Genomic DNA, 14,572 nt, shown 5'->3' with positions numbered 1-14,572 from the left:
AACATCCATTTCCAGTGTCTGGAGATAGAGACCCTTGGGAAAAATTAAGTCACAAAAGTTAGAAAGTTTATCTCCAAGGGTCACTCAGCAGCTCTCTCGTCACTCAAATCTGCTCCAGCCAGGGCTCTCTTCTCCCAGCTATGAGGCAGCTCGCAAAGCCGCAACACTGATGACAGACAGATCGTTGAACTCCGTGTTCCAGCCAGGAGTCAAGCAGCCTCTTTCTGGCAAAACTACAAATCCCGGCAGGCCAGGCAGGGTTCAGCGAGGCTCTCCTTCCTGGTGGGTGGAAGGGGTAACACCCACTTCAGGGCGGACTCCGACTCCCGAACAGACCACATGCTCCCTCTCCCTTTTCGGGGCAGGGAACTACAGAACCCAACAGGCCACGCCGGCGGGATCTGCGGCCTCGGCGCCGCGTTGCATCCCGGGATTTGTAGTCTCCTCGGAACGGGGGCAAGAGGGTTGGAGGGAGGAACCGGCTTGGGAATCTCAGCTGCCGTCTGAAGCAGGGAGGCGAAGGAGAGAGCCGGCGCGCCTGCGCAGCTTTCTGGGTTCGGTCCGCCGCCGCCGCCGCCGCTCCCGCTCCGTGCCTGTTGGACTCCGGCGGGGAGGGGCGGGGGGAATCGAGGCAGAACGGATGCTCCCGTGCGTGCGGAGGGAGCTAATAAAGTTTTTGAAGGAGGAGACAGCGAGGGGAGATCCATACGGAGGGGCGGGGCTGGGGTGAGAGGGGCCGGAGGCTAAAAGAAGAGAGCCCACGGGACGCCGGCGGGAGGAGCGCCGCCGAGCCGAGGCGCCGGGGATCGTCCCTCTCGTCCCCCTCTAGAAGAACCGGCCCGGGACCCCTGGTGAGTGCCGGGGTGGGGGCGGGGGCCGGCGGCGGCAGCCGCACCGCCTCCCCTTCCCCTCCTCCTCCACCCCCTCCCTGCCGCTCCTGAGGCGAGGGGCGGGCCCTTCCCGGGACGCGCCGGGGCCCGGGGGAGTGGGGGCAAGGTCGCGGGCGGGGCCACCCCGGGCGGAGCTGCAGCCTCCCGGCTCGCTCTGGGCCGGTCCCCGGATCCTCCCCCGGAGAAGGCAGCCATCCCTCCATCTCGCGTCCCTCCGTCCTTCCATCCCACACTCTCCGAAAAACTCCTTTTCTTCCAAAAAACAAGACAAAAACTTTGCTACCGCGGTCCCCCTTGAGAACGGGGGGAGGGGGACGCGACTGGGGTCCATGAACTTGGGGCGGTTTTAGATTGGAGGCTGCGGTCCCCGTGTTTTGTCTCACGCTCCTAAGTTCAGAGCAGTGCCCGACTGCCCGAGGAGCCCGTGACCCTTCCCCCGCCTCCGAAAAATGAAATTAAATGGAAAGCTTGAGAAGCCGGCAGCCCCTGCTTGAGAGGCTGCAATCTGGGCGAGATTTGTGGACGTCCAGCCCGGGGTTGTGCGGCTCCCACGGAGAGCCTCTTCTGCCTCTCCCATCCACCAGCGGCCGTCTTTATTACTACTATTATTATTATTCTGACATCACCTTTCTTAGCTGGCTTCTCAGAGACTAAAATCGGTGGAGAGAAGGAAAGGGAAAAATGATTTTTTCAGCCTAGAACTGATATGAGCAAGAAAGTTGGCAAATAACTGCATGAGAAGAGGGTTTTGTTCTCCCATCAAGGAAATACTGTTAAGTACTGTATGCATATTTTTATCCACTTCTTTAACCGAGGGTTCTCTAAGTATATGAATTTTGCTGGAAGGTTGTGTTATGCTTATTTTTTTTCCTACTTCATTGACAAGGTTCCTTAGGTGTTTGAATTCTACCGGAAGCTGTGTTAAGCATTTTTTCCCCCTGCTTCGTTGACAGAGAGGGTTCCTGGGTGTATGATTACTGATGGAAGCTACTTCTTCGCCCTCCAACCTCCCCCTCCATAGGTGTATGAATGCTGATGGAACTTGTGTTAAACTTTTTTTCCTACTTCATTGACTGAAGGTTCCTACCTGTGTATGTGTTTGCTCATGGAAGCTACTCCTCCCTCACCCCCCTTCCCCCTTAGGTGTATGAATGCTGATGGAAGTTGTGTTAAGCTTTTTTCCTCCTACTTCATTGACAGATGGTTCCTAGGTATATGAATTCTTCTGGAAGCTCTTACTCTTATTTTTTTTCCATTTCATTGATAGAGGATTTCCTAGGTGTATGAGTTCTGCTGGAAGTTGTGCGAAGCTTTTTTTATTTTTCTACTTCATTGACAGAGTTCCTAGGTGTATGAATGCAGATGGAAGCTGCTTTTTCCTCCCTACTTCATTGACAGAGTGTTGCCTAAGGTATATGAATTCTACTGGAAACTGCTATACTTTTTTCCCCCTACTTCATTGATATGAGAGTTCCCTAGGTATATGAATTCTGTCAGAAGCTGTGTCGTGGTGGAGCAAAACCTGTCTTTTAGTGTGCAGTAACCGTGAAACTAATTAAATTTTTTTTTCTTTTTGGGGCATTAGATTTGTAGGTAAACTCTTCTTTTGAGGTTTGATTATCCATTAACTAGTCCAAAATCTATGCCATTTCTATAGAAGATAGTCCTAACTCAGTTCCTACCCAGTTTACAGATGAAGAAATTGAGACCCAGAAAAGTTATGAGATTTGCCCAAGGCTTAGCTCTCCCCAAGGGCTAGAAATAGAATGACTCAGTTCAGGGCTCTTTCCACCTAACTGAGATGCGCTAGAATCATCCTCAGTGGTTTGTGGTTTTTTGAAGCTGTCCCTTCATCCTAGGTAAATCAAGACAGAAAAGGCATTGTGACTGTGAAAGTGACCTTATTCATAGTGGGTTGTTTTTAGTATTTTTTATTTGTTGCAGAACCTTATATCTGTACCATGTATCATATAAGTGTTGGTAATATTGGTTGTTGATGATTGGAGCAGTCAGTTTTTGAGAGCAGGATGGAAAAAAAAAGATTTAAGGAAGGAAAACTGTTAGCTTTTTTGGTCTTTTTTTCCTCCTACCCATCATTTTTGCTCTCTTGGAAGTTTACTATGCATATATATATGTGTGTGTGTGTGTGTGTGTGTGTGTGTGTGTGTGTGTGTGTGTGTGTATACATATATATATAATATACATATATACATATATATATTATATATATATATATATATGTATATACACACACACATCCATATCGTGGTTTCTTTTCTCTCTGTTTATCTGGGTTATTGAGGTGATTTTCTTCATGATTTAACAAAATGGCCTTTATAAATGGGGATTTTTTTTGTCACTAAAGTTTTTGTATGTGTCCAGTGTTTGGAATAAGTGACATACTGTGGCATTTGTACAATTGTCTTAAACCTTAAAACAGATGCTTTTTGTTTGGTTCCCTGGAAAGAGTGGTAGATTTGGGGTCAGAGGACCTGGGCTTAAATCTTGTCTCTTGACACTTACAAACCTAGATGTAACCTTTGGCTAATCATTCAATCCAATGATCCTTGGTTATCATATCTATAAAGGTGAGGGAAGGGGTTGACTACTTGACTCCCCCAAGGTCCCTTCTAACTTTACATCTGTAATCCTTAAATACAAATTTTCGCATACTTTTCCTGTGGTACATAATTGTATTGAAATTCATTGTAAGGTTCAAATAAGCATTACGCAATCAATTAGGAGACAGATTAATTTGCAAAATTTTATTTTTCCATTTTTAACTCTGTTCCAAACTGTCTTTCCAGATAATATTGAACTTGAAGAATTATTTTCCATACTTGATCAAGACTGATGCATTGATAGCAAGATGCATTCAGCAGAGATGGTTTCTCCAAACATAGTTGGAGCTCTTCTTTACTTCTAACTTGCTTAATTATTTCTAGCGAAGTTCACTTTTGGAATACTGTCAATCAGTTAGCATTTATTAAACACCTAAGTACCATGTGCCAGACACTATGCTATGTGTTGGGGATACAAGTACAGAGAATGGAACTAATAAATTTCAACTTTAAAATATGTCATCTACTTTAGCAGAATTTTGGATGATAAATGTTTAGTTCATTTGTAATGCTGTCTGCTTATATTAATTTTACTCAGTTCCACTAATTAGTATTTTCATGGCTGCTTTAGAAAAAAGTCAAATAACAGATTGATCCATTTTTAGTGACATTGGGATACTAAAATTAGAGGGGGTATATAAAACTAAAGCAGATTAGTTGTGTATGAATTGGCTTTTTTTTTCTTATGCAATAGTTTATCAACCAGAATAAGACAGACAGTAAAACAGGATAGCGATACAATTGTTAGGAAACTCCCATGAGCTCATAATCCGGAAGGACTTTTTTAGAAGGGCTTAAGGATGTTGTATTTTTTTTTTTTTGGTAAAGATAGCTATGTATCAAGTGCTGCTTGTGAACATAAAGAATCAGTTTTAAACCATCGAAAGTTCTTAGGACAGAGTTCTCAGGAAAAAAGCTAAACATTTAAAAATGCTATTAAGAATCCTAAAATATTTTAGAGTCTCATAAGAGCGGCTCTTGCCCAGTGTCTAAAAGTATTATGTTATAAAATTGATGAGTAGTTAAATACTGGTAATTCCACAGTTCTTTTGACGTTGTGATACTTTGTGATACTGAGTGGCATTACAAATTATGATAGTGTACTTGGTTTAATTATTTGCATAATGTGAGAGACTTTGACATTGAAATGCATTGTTTGGAACTAAATAAATCCTTATACTTGTTGTTGACTCAATTCTCTTATGAAAATAGGGAAGAAAAGGATTGTTTGGAATAGCGATTATTTGAATGTTAGTCACTGTGGTCCCTATTATATAGTAGCAACTACAGCCTTTGGGATTTTCGGTCTTATTGCAGTTTTTACAAGGAATTAAGTTCACACATTTGCATATGAAGTTGTTGATAATCCTAATATTAAAATATATTTTTGAATTCCCTGATTTATTTTTTACTGAGCTTTATTTCCTAGATAAAATAAGTAATTGATCCAGCTTACTTGTATTTGTATTTAGGTGTACGTATTATGTTTTTTGCTTTCCTTTGGTTGTAATTACATAACATTTAGAAGTACATGAAACTGAATATGAAATTAGTGTTTGGAATAATGGAAGTATTGTTTTTCAGGGAGTTAGGAGACCTAGAAGCTTTGATATGTATTAGATGCTTAATTATTTTTAGAAACATAAAAAATATGAATGGGATATTTTCTTTGAAAAATAAGACCTTCCTGTTGGGGTTAGTTAGAGCCAGCAGGAATCTGTTACTCTAATGAGAGGAAGGAAACTTTTTTTTAAAACTGCCTTAACCCGAAGTATTCTTTCTTCCCTTAAAGTTGCAGGGTGATATAGAACGTATGGGTGTTTAATTTCTAGAAGGAAGTATATAAGCATATTTTCTTTTGCAGACAGGCACTTTAGGAAGTCTTTTGTTTAGTTCTGAGTTGCTCTGATTTAAAAAGTTACCCTGCCAAATATGAATTCTACTTTTAATCTCCAAAAAAAAATTGATGGCTCCCCTTATGATAGTTATACTGTTAGTGTACTTTGAGAAAACACAGAATGGCAAAAAAGCTATTGTGAATTAATTTACTCTTTTAAAATGAATTATATTTAATTCATTGTAATAGCCTTTGGTTGCTTCTAAAAAAAGCAGTATTTTGTTTGTGTGAAACAGTATTCAGTCTACAGAAGATGTATTCGCTTAATTATTATACTGAGTTATTTAGTGAGCTGACCCATGCGATAATGGTACACCCCACAATCCTTGACCCACAAATTGGGAAATAGTATAAGCTCTCTTTGGATTGGAACTTTTGGTGAACGTGAAGAAAGCCAGAAAGTTTTGGGAAGTTGCAGTAGTTTTAAGTAAATGTGAAATAAACATTTTAAACATTTTAAGACCTTGGAGGTATTAGTTATTTTTAATAGTTGAACTTTCCTGATAGCAGAACATGAAGCCTTTAACTTTAATCACTCTGGATGGAGATCTTTTTCAAATGTTATACTTTTTGTTCCTTTTTTAAATGTTCTACTGACTTTTTCCTTTGATGTCTCAAGGTCATTATAGTGGATCGCAGTTATTATACTCTATGATATGCTTAGGACTTATTGGGGTCTAGGAGGACCTTTTGCTCCCAGACTTAATGGCTCTAGAATGCTGTCATGTTGGGAGTTACATTTTTAGAGTATTCTCCTCTTTTCCTCCCCCTAGTCTCTCAATTACTTCTTCATTGCCTAGTTTGTTATATCCCCATCTCCGTGGCTACTTTTAATCTGTGGTAGACTTAGGAACTGAAAACCAGTAACAATATATTTATATTATGCTTTGTGGTTTACAGAGGGCTTCCTCACAGCAATCATGTGAGTTGGAATAGTAGGTGTAAGCATTATCATTCCCATTTTACAGAAACCAAAGCTCAGAGAACTTATATGACTTGCATATGCTGCACACAGCTAGTGCCTCTCAGTTCTGGGATTTAGGGCTCTCTACTGCTTTGTCTACTACATGCTGCTGCCTGTCAAGCTCCAGTTGTTTTTAAAACTACAAATAACTAAGTCTCTCAGGTATCTCCTAAGAGTAAAACCACGGAGCTGTAGTGTGGACTTTGTGACATCCATTTTTGCTGCTTAGAGTCTTTTTTTGATTAATTCCTGTTTCTGAAATGTGTTCCATATAAATGAGATTATCACTTAACGATTTAGGATGGGTGAGCCATTTCTGTGTAAGTCTTCATCTCTTTTATTTAATTCATTTCCCTTCTGTTTTCAGATTTCATTGTTTAGTTAGATCAAGGTTTGGATGAAGAATTCCAGATAATTCTTATATGGTAACTATGATTATGTATGGCACTTAGTATCATGGGATCTCATAGATGTTGAGATGTAAGAGGGTCTTAGATATTATCTAAGCCAGCCCCATTATTTTAAAGTTGAAAAAACCGAGGCCCAGAGAAGTTAAGACTTTCCTTCTTCAAGGTCACAGACCTATTAAAAACCGGAATTTGAACCCAAGCCCTGTAATTAAGGTCCTAATGGTCTTTTCATTATCAGTTAGGAATAGTATATGATTATTCATGTCAATAAATAAGAGGTTTTTTTTTTAAAAAAGCAAAATAAAATAAACTTCTTGACTGAGTAGGTTTTTAACTGACTAGTAACACTGTTCTTTCGGAAAAGGATCCCTTCTCAGCTGGATTAGGGTTTGCTTCCTCTGACAAGATTTTGGTCGTGAGGGACTGTTGTGGTTTGGTTGGATAGCCCAAGAACTGAGTGACAGTGAGTATCTTTCAAACCTTACAGCCATGCCCATGTGTAGTATTTTATACCCAGTGACTCACTTTATTATGAGAAACATTGAGCAACACTGTTTTAGTGTAGAGTTGAAGTATTTGTGTAGGCTTCTCTTTTAGAAATACATGTTTATATATGCCTCCTTTATTATTGATTACTTGGTGTTTAAGAGTCTCCAAATTATTCAGGGTGCAATGGATAGAGCACTGAGCCTGGAGTCAGGAAGATCTGAGTTCAAATTTGGCATCAGACACTTACTAGCTGTGTGACCCTGGGCAAGTCACTTAACCCTGTTTGCCTCAGTTTCCTCATCTGTAAAATGAGCTGGAGAAGGAAATGGCAAACCACTCCAAGTATCTTTGCCAAGAAAACCCTAAATGGGGTCAGGAAGAGTCAGACATGACTGAAATGACACAGCAACAAATTATTCAGGGCAAAGTGGAAAAGATTGAATAAAGAGCCAATTTTTTATATAACAAAAATGTATACAACAGTTTTTTTTCCTTTTTTATAGTGTAATTCATCATCTGCATTGTGGCTTAACCATGTGAGGTCCCAGTGCTTTTGCACTCTGGGAGCCATCTTGGTTTTTTTCTTCTGTGCTTTAAATGGATGTTAGTGTTTAAGAGTGCACTGCATTGCATGCTCTGTTTGGGGATAGAATATGAAATGAACTGTCATCTGAAGGATTTCATTGTTGGCCTTTTCAGTATAAGAACAATTATGTTTGGAGCCACAGAGACTACTGCAGAATTGTGCCATCAGCATGCAACTGCTTTGTTGTTTTCTGTCAGAAACTCCTTCCAAAGATGTTCAGAGTATAACACTGAACCTAAAATCTTCCATTCAACATGACCAATACAGTTCAATTCAGAGGATCCATTTAGGAAGTTTATTGAAAAACTGGATTAAACCTAGAGGAGAGTAAGCAGCTTGGTGAGGGGACTCAAACCCATGTCAGAGAATGATTCATTGAAAGAACTTGTGAATGTTTGGCCAAAGAAGATGAGTTGGGAGAAGGGTGGGGTTCATATCATTGGTCTCTGAGGGCAGTTGAAAGACTGTATATGGAAAGGGGATGAGTTGTGCTTTTTTGGTCTCCCTGGGTAGAACTAAGAAAAATGGGTAGAAGTCATACAGAAAGGCAGATTTTCCCTTTGCCCTGTAAGGACAAATTGAGTTTTACAAAGATGAAATGGGTCTCCCTCGAGGCACTAGTTTTCCCCACTACTAGGGAGTTTTTATGTGGAGTCTGGGATTAGATGCCACCACTGAAGTATCTTTCAACTCTTTGATTCAGAATTTTCTGTGTTTATTCATTATAAATAGCCAAAAGTCATATGGTATAGGTGCATTTCCATTTCAAGTCCCCAGACATGACTTAAGGATCCACAATGTACAGAGCACAGTTCTGAATGTCAGAATTGAAAATTCCCTATACTTACAAATGGGTTTACAAATTTCCTTTTCTTTTCCCTTGGATACTGCTCTAGAATAAGGAAGTAAGTTGCCCTGGGCTATAGGCTTGATATGATAGGCCACTCTGTAGACTGTGAAGCCCAGCAGTCATCTCCTTTTTCCCTTCTGGGAATTGTACACATGCTGTGTTCTCACTCTTCTCTGCTTTTCATCACTCCCAGCCCATTCAGGTTCTTCTGAGTTTCTTTTACATGAACACACACATCTTGTTTTCCTCTTTTCTTCCTTCATAGAACCTGAGTTGGAAGGAACCTCAGAGCCTACTTGGAACAATCTGTACTTAGACAATAAATCTTTGAAGAATTGTCATCAGTTAATAGTTATTTATTAAAATATCAACTATGTGTCAAGAACTGTGCTTAGGAGATGGGGGAATACAAAGAGAAAACAACAATTCCTGCCTTTAAAGGAACTTATATTCTCCCTGGGTAAGTAGCACTTACCCAGAAGGAGGCACAAAATCCACCCAAACAGGTGATTGAGGGCAGGCTTCTGTCAGGAAAGGCCTTTTCTGGGACATGCAGCTCCAGCTGAGCCTTGAAGGGAGCTGTGGCTTACCTTCCAGTGAGGAGGAACAGTTTTATGCAAAGCAGACAGAGTAAGGAGGACTAATGTGTAATCATTCTGGAAAGGTCTTTGATCCCTGGAGGAGTGGGCCAAGTGTGGAACTTCTTGAGCAGGAGAGTGGCATAGTTGTCATGCCTGTGCTTCAGGATTATCTCTTTGGCAGCTATGGGAAGAGGATGGATTAGTGAGGGAAGAGGGTTTTGAAATAGTTCTGACCAGAGGTGATAAAGGCCTGATCTAAGGTGGGGCAGGTGACACAGGAGTGCAGAAAAAGGGAGATAGATACTTGAGAGATGTGGAGGTTGGATGGCCAGGGCTTGGCAGCTGATTGGATATGGGAATTGGAAGGGAGAGTGGTGAGGAGTTGAAGTTGACTCCAGGTTGTAAATTTGGATGATTATGGAATGGTGTCCTTGACAAAAGTAGGGAAGTTAGGGGATTTGTTTTGGATATGTTGAGTGTGCTTTAAGGGGAAAACCCACTACCCTCCTGAAGCAGGCATTGTGCTTTCCACTTTTGGGTAGATATAATTGTGATTTCACTCTGGGTAGCCATTTATCAAAGGTGGAGAGTCCTGTTAGGATTACTAGGTTCTCCTTGAGGTCTATGTCTTCTCATATCTCTGTGTTCCTCAGAGAGCTGAATGCAGAGTGAGTGCTCCCCAAATTTGCTTATTGACCTTGCGTGGTATAGCAAAAGAAAATGTATGAAGGAGCATATAGTCCAGTTTGGATGGCATGTAAAGTGGTGGTGGTGGTGGTAGTGGTGGGAAAAGTGTGTGAGGTGTCTCAAAAGATTAAGCTAGATTGTGAAGGCCTTTAATTTCTAAACTGGAGGATTTGTATTTTATCCTAAAGGCAATGGAAAACAACTGAAGTTTAGTTTTAGATATATTGAATTTGAAATGCCTATGGGCTAGCAAGGTGGAGTTGGAGAGATGAAGACTAGGTGTATAGATATGAGAGTCCTCTGCATAGAAATGATGCTTGAAGTCATGGGAGCCATGAAAGATTGAGAAAAATGAAAACTGGAAAAAAGCCTCATTAGACTTAGTAGTCTTGTGGTATGACATTTCAAGGTATTGATAAGTGAATGGGAGGTGAGATTGGAGATCATATACAAGACAGCTTTTTCTAGTATTTTGGCTATGAAAAGTAGAAGAGGTGATACCACCTTTATTATAAAATTAGGAATCTAAAGTACCCTTGATTTCTTTTTCTCTGGAAAAACAATTGTGTTGGATTTCATGATATTTTTTCTTCTGATAGAAAAATAATGTACATAATATTTCCATAGAGCACTTAAGCAGGTTGATAAATTTGCCAACAAAGCTTTTATATAGAAAAGCAAGATGACTTTTTGACTTGTGAATGTTAGAGTTGATCCTATTTGAGCTAAAGCACTTTTAGTAACCAAATCAAATTTTTGAATTCAGTTAAACAAATATTTAGACACCTGTAAGGCACTGTTGTACTTGTTGTTTTGATGGACAGAAATATGAGAAAGATAAAGTCTTTGCCTCAAGGAACTTATTAGGGGAGATAAAATGAATACATAATGTATTACAAGGAGGAATGTAGTGGCAGTAGACAGTAATGACGCAAAGGACATTCATAGGAGAGAAGTGGCCTTTGAGCTGGGTATTAAAGAATGAGTTTAATTTCGTGGACAGGAATGGAGGTAAGAATAGCGCATCACTCCAAGTGGAGGGAGCTGCAGAAGTAGGTCAGATGCCAGTCTTAAGTTGTTTTTTTTTTCCTATAGAATGGTAGTGAATGATAACAAAGCCATTTGATCCTATTTTAAGTAAACAATAAAACTCTTGAGCTTTTATTGTTGCTAAATACTAAGACAGAAGTCAAACAGTCCCTGTCTTTACATTCAAATGGAGGAGACAACATGTACACATGTACTCATATACTAAACACATATAAGGAAGATATCAGGTAACCTTAGAGGGGAAGGCTTTTACTACTAGAGGGAGAGGAGGAAATAAGAACCTTCTAGATCATCTAGTCCAGTGTCCTTATTTCTCAGATGATCTAGTAGACCCAGAGAACCAAAATGGCCTGTGTAAGTTACAGCTGGCCAATGGCAGATGGGAGTCTCAACTCCAGGCCTCCCAATCCCAGCCTTTTGCTTTCCCTATCCTATCATACAATATCTTAATTATGGGATAGTACAGAGATTGGCTTTATTGGGTTTGTGTTTCTGGGTAGAGGGAAACAAGCTTGCATAGAAAATGGGGGATTGCTTTATAGAGCAGCATAAATGCTGCTGAAAAGATTTAGACTTGGTCCAATGTAGATTGCTCTTGTACTATCTCAGACAGGAGAGTGACAGCTGCCCTTAATTTGCTATGTTGTGTTGCTTAAGCAAGTTACTTTTCTCTCTTCAAGCTTCAGTTTTCTCCTCTGTGAAATTCGGGGATTGGGCTAGATCTCTGGTTCCTTCTAGCCTTCCTTAAGCCTGAAACAAAGCAGTGTTTTAGGAAGCTAAACAGGCAATGTGTCTTACTAGGATGTCTCTTAGTAGGGGAGAGCAGCAGCAGGAACACCATCATCACAGTAACCCAGGTTGTGACTAGGCTGGTAGGCAGTTCTAGAGGCAGAGAGAATTGGAGAAGCATAAAGTGTTAATCATTAAGACTTTGTGATTAGACATAGAGAAAGAAAAAGAATAAGAGTAAACTCTGAGGCCCAAGGTTTTGAGCCCCTTGGAATTGGAAATTGGTAAGCGTTGGACACAAAAAACCATTGTTAGGGAATGCAATTAATTTTACTGTGTTCTTATATTGTTGGATTACGCAGAACATACAAAAGACAGGTTTCCTTTACTCAAGGAGTTTACAGTCTAGTAAACTGAATAATAGTGATTTTCTTATTTGTTTAATTGTTTGCAGGGAGCGGATTTAGGGTAATTTGCTTTTTTCTTTATCCTTTCTGGAATCTTTATCTTGCCCTACTTGATCTAAGTAGACTTTAAAACTGAATCTCTACACAGTGAATCTTGATTGATACTCTGGTAAGTAGCTGTATTTTTGTGATACACTGTGGTTGGAGTTTGTGAACTGTTCATGAATGAAAGAAACAGTAATTATTTTTCAGAATGCAGTAAAATTTTGATTGTTGTACATAAATGGAGTTGGACCACCATAGTTGATGAAAAAAAAATAAATTCTGGTTAAAAGTTAAGTGAGATGAGAATTATGGCGATGCTAAAAATCGTGAGCCATGTCATGGTATAGTACAAAGAGTGTTGTATTTGGAGTCAGGAAACCTGAGTTCAGAAGCAGTTTCAGCTTCTTGCTACCTGTATGAGGTTTACTACTGAAACTGTTGAATGTGTTGTTAGAGTGTTTGGCCTAGGATTGTCTTTCTTGCTTTTGTTTGTATATCTAGGCTTAGCACAGTGCCTACCATATAGTAAGTCAGTGTTCTTTCTGTCTGTCTGTCAGTCTGTCTGTCTATCTATCCATTTAAAAACTGAGAGAAGTTTTTAAAAGCAAATAAACCCTTATTTATAACATAGTCAAGCAAAATGAATCCTCACAGTGGCCATGCCGCCAAAATGTATGTCTTAACACCTTGTTTCCATCTCTTGTGAGGAGGTGCTTTTTGATAGGTCCCCTGGGGATGTGCTTGGTCATTGCATTTTTTCAGTTGTTTTTCTTTACAGTTCTTATATAAATTGTTCTCCTGGTTCTACTTATTTCACTCTGATTTAGTTTATACTACTCAGATTTTTAAAAATTGCCTTTTTTTGTCATTTGTTAATGACATTTATCATATTCTAATATGTTGAGGCAGTCCCCAGTTGATTCTAATTTTTTGCTTTTCTTTTATCCCTCTTTTTAATTTCTCCTTCCGGATCAGGAAGTGTGATTATTCCCTCCCTTGGCCAGTTTGATGAGTTTCTGTACAGGCTGTTTGAGTGTGTCTGTGTTAAATCTTCCTTTGTCTATTTCAGATAAGAGTGAGCTTCATCTGATCACCACTCCCCACATGTCCTCCTCCACATTTGTTTCCTATCTCACCTGCCCCATTTAAGAGAACTGAGATGTTCCACCCCCTTCTTCTGCTTCCTTTCTCTTTCCCTTCTTAAAGCCCTCAGAATAAAAACAACTCCACCCCCAGGACCTCTGGTTTTTTATTTTAAAAAAACATATAACTCCCTCTGTATCCTTTGAAGACATTAAGGTTTTCAGGTGACACTTTTTTTTTCTTCTATTCAAATGTTAGTGCCAAATCATCATGTAGTTCCTTCTAATTGCTCAAAAATAAGTGTACCTTTTTTGGGTTCTCCTGCCTTGTCTTCTTTACCTACTCAGTGATGGTCTTTTCATCAAAAATGTTTGTAAATCCTGTGTTCCATTAAAGGTTAAGTTTTTCCCCTGTAGGATTAGACTTAACTTTTCAGGGTAAATTGCGGGTTGTAAACCTCTCTCTTTTGTCTTTTGGAATACTGTATTCCAGAAGTTTCTCTCATGGTAGAAACTTCCAGATGCTCTCATTCATTAGGTTGTGAGTCCCTGTCAGGGCAGGGATTGACTTCTGCCTTTCTTTGTAATCCCAGGCCTTAGCAGCATGCCTGGTACTTAGTAGGTACTTAATAAGTGCTTATTGACCAATTGATCTAGACTCTAGTTTCTTGGTACTAGAACTGCTTCTTTTTAGAGGCTTATTTTATTTTTTCTTTGTCATAGAAACCCTAGTGCTTAGCACAGTGCACCTGGTAGGTGCTTAATGAATACCTGTTGACTGACTCTGGATTTTTTGACTATGACATTTCTGGTCAGTCAGTCACCCAAGCATTTATTAAGCACCTACTATATAGGAAGCATTGGGTTAAACTCAGAGGAGTTCTCAAGAAGTCCAGAGTAGAAGGGGTGAGGCAATATGCAAACAGCTATGTACAAACAAGTTCAATACAGGATACATTGGGGGTAATCTTAGAACACAACAATAAGTGTAACAACAACTAACATATATAGATGTATATATATATATATATATATGTATGTATGTATGTATGTATGTATATATACACACACACATACCACTTACTATGTGCCAGGCCCTGTGCTAAGTGACTTACTGTTATTATCTTATTTGATCCTCAAACCACTGCCTTGGGAGGTGACTGCCGTTATTATCCCCCTTTTACAGAGGAGAAAGCTGAGGCAAACAGGTTAAATGGCTTGGCAAGGGGCTGGATTTGAACTCAGGTCTTCCTGACTTCAGGCCTTGCTCTCTATCCATTGTGT

At 39.9% G+C, this 14,572-nt stretch overlaps 1 protein-coding gene across 3 annotated transcripts in view; it reads left to right on the top strand.

Moving 5' to 3' along the window:
* The first annotated feature begins 485 nt into the window (after positions 1-485).
* PLEKHA1 (pleckstrin homology domain containing A1) overlaps positions 486-14,572 on the top strand; it is a 75,162-nt gene continuing 61,075 nt past the window's right edge. Inside the window, exon 1 of one of the 3 annotated variants that reach the window (XM_036735216.1) lies at positions 486-851. The gene's annotated coding sequence lies outside the window, so the exon portion shown is untranslated. The remainder of the gene's footprint in view (positions 852-14,572) is intronic. The other 2 variants (XM_036735217.1, XM_036735215.1) reach the window with 2 other exon arrangements.

Source organism: Trichosurus vulpecula, chromosome 8 (genome assembly GCF_011100635.1).
Source record: "Trichosurus vulpecula isolate mTriVul1 chromosome 8, mTriVul1.pri, whole genome shotgun sequence".
Taxonomy (NCBI): Eukaryota; Metazoa; Chordata; class Mammalia; order Diprotodontia; family Phalangeridae; genus Trichosurus; species Trichosurus vulpecula.
The sequence above is the reverse complement of the archived record's forward strand: the minus strand, read 5'-3'. Positions and strand labels throughout refer to the sequence as shown.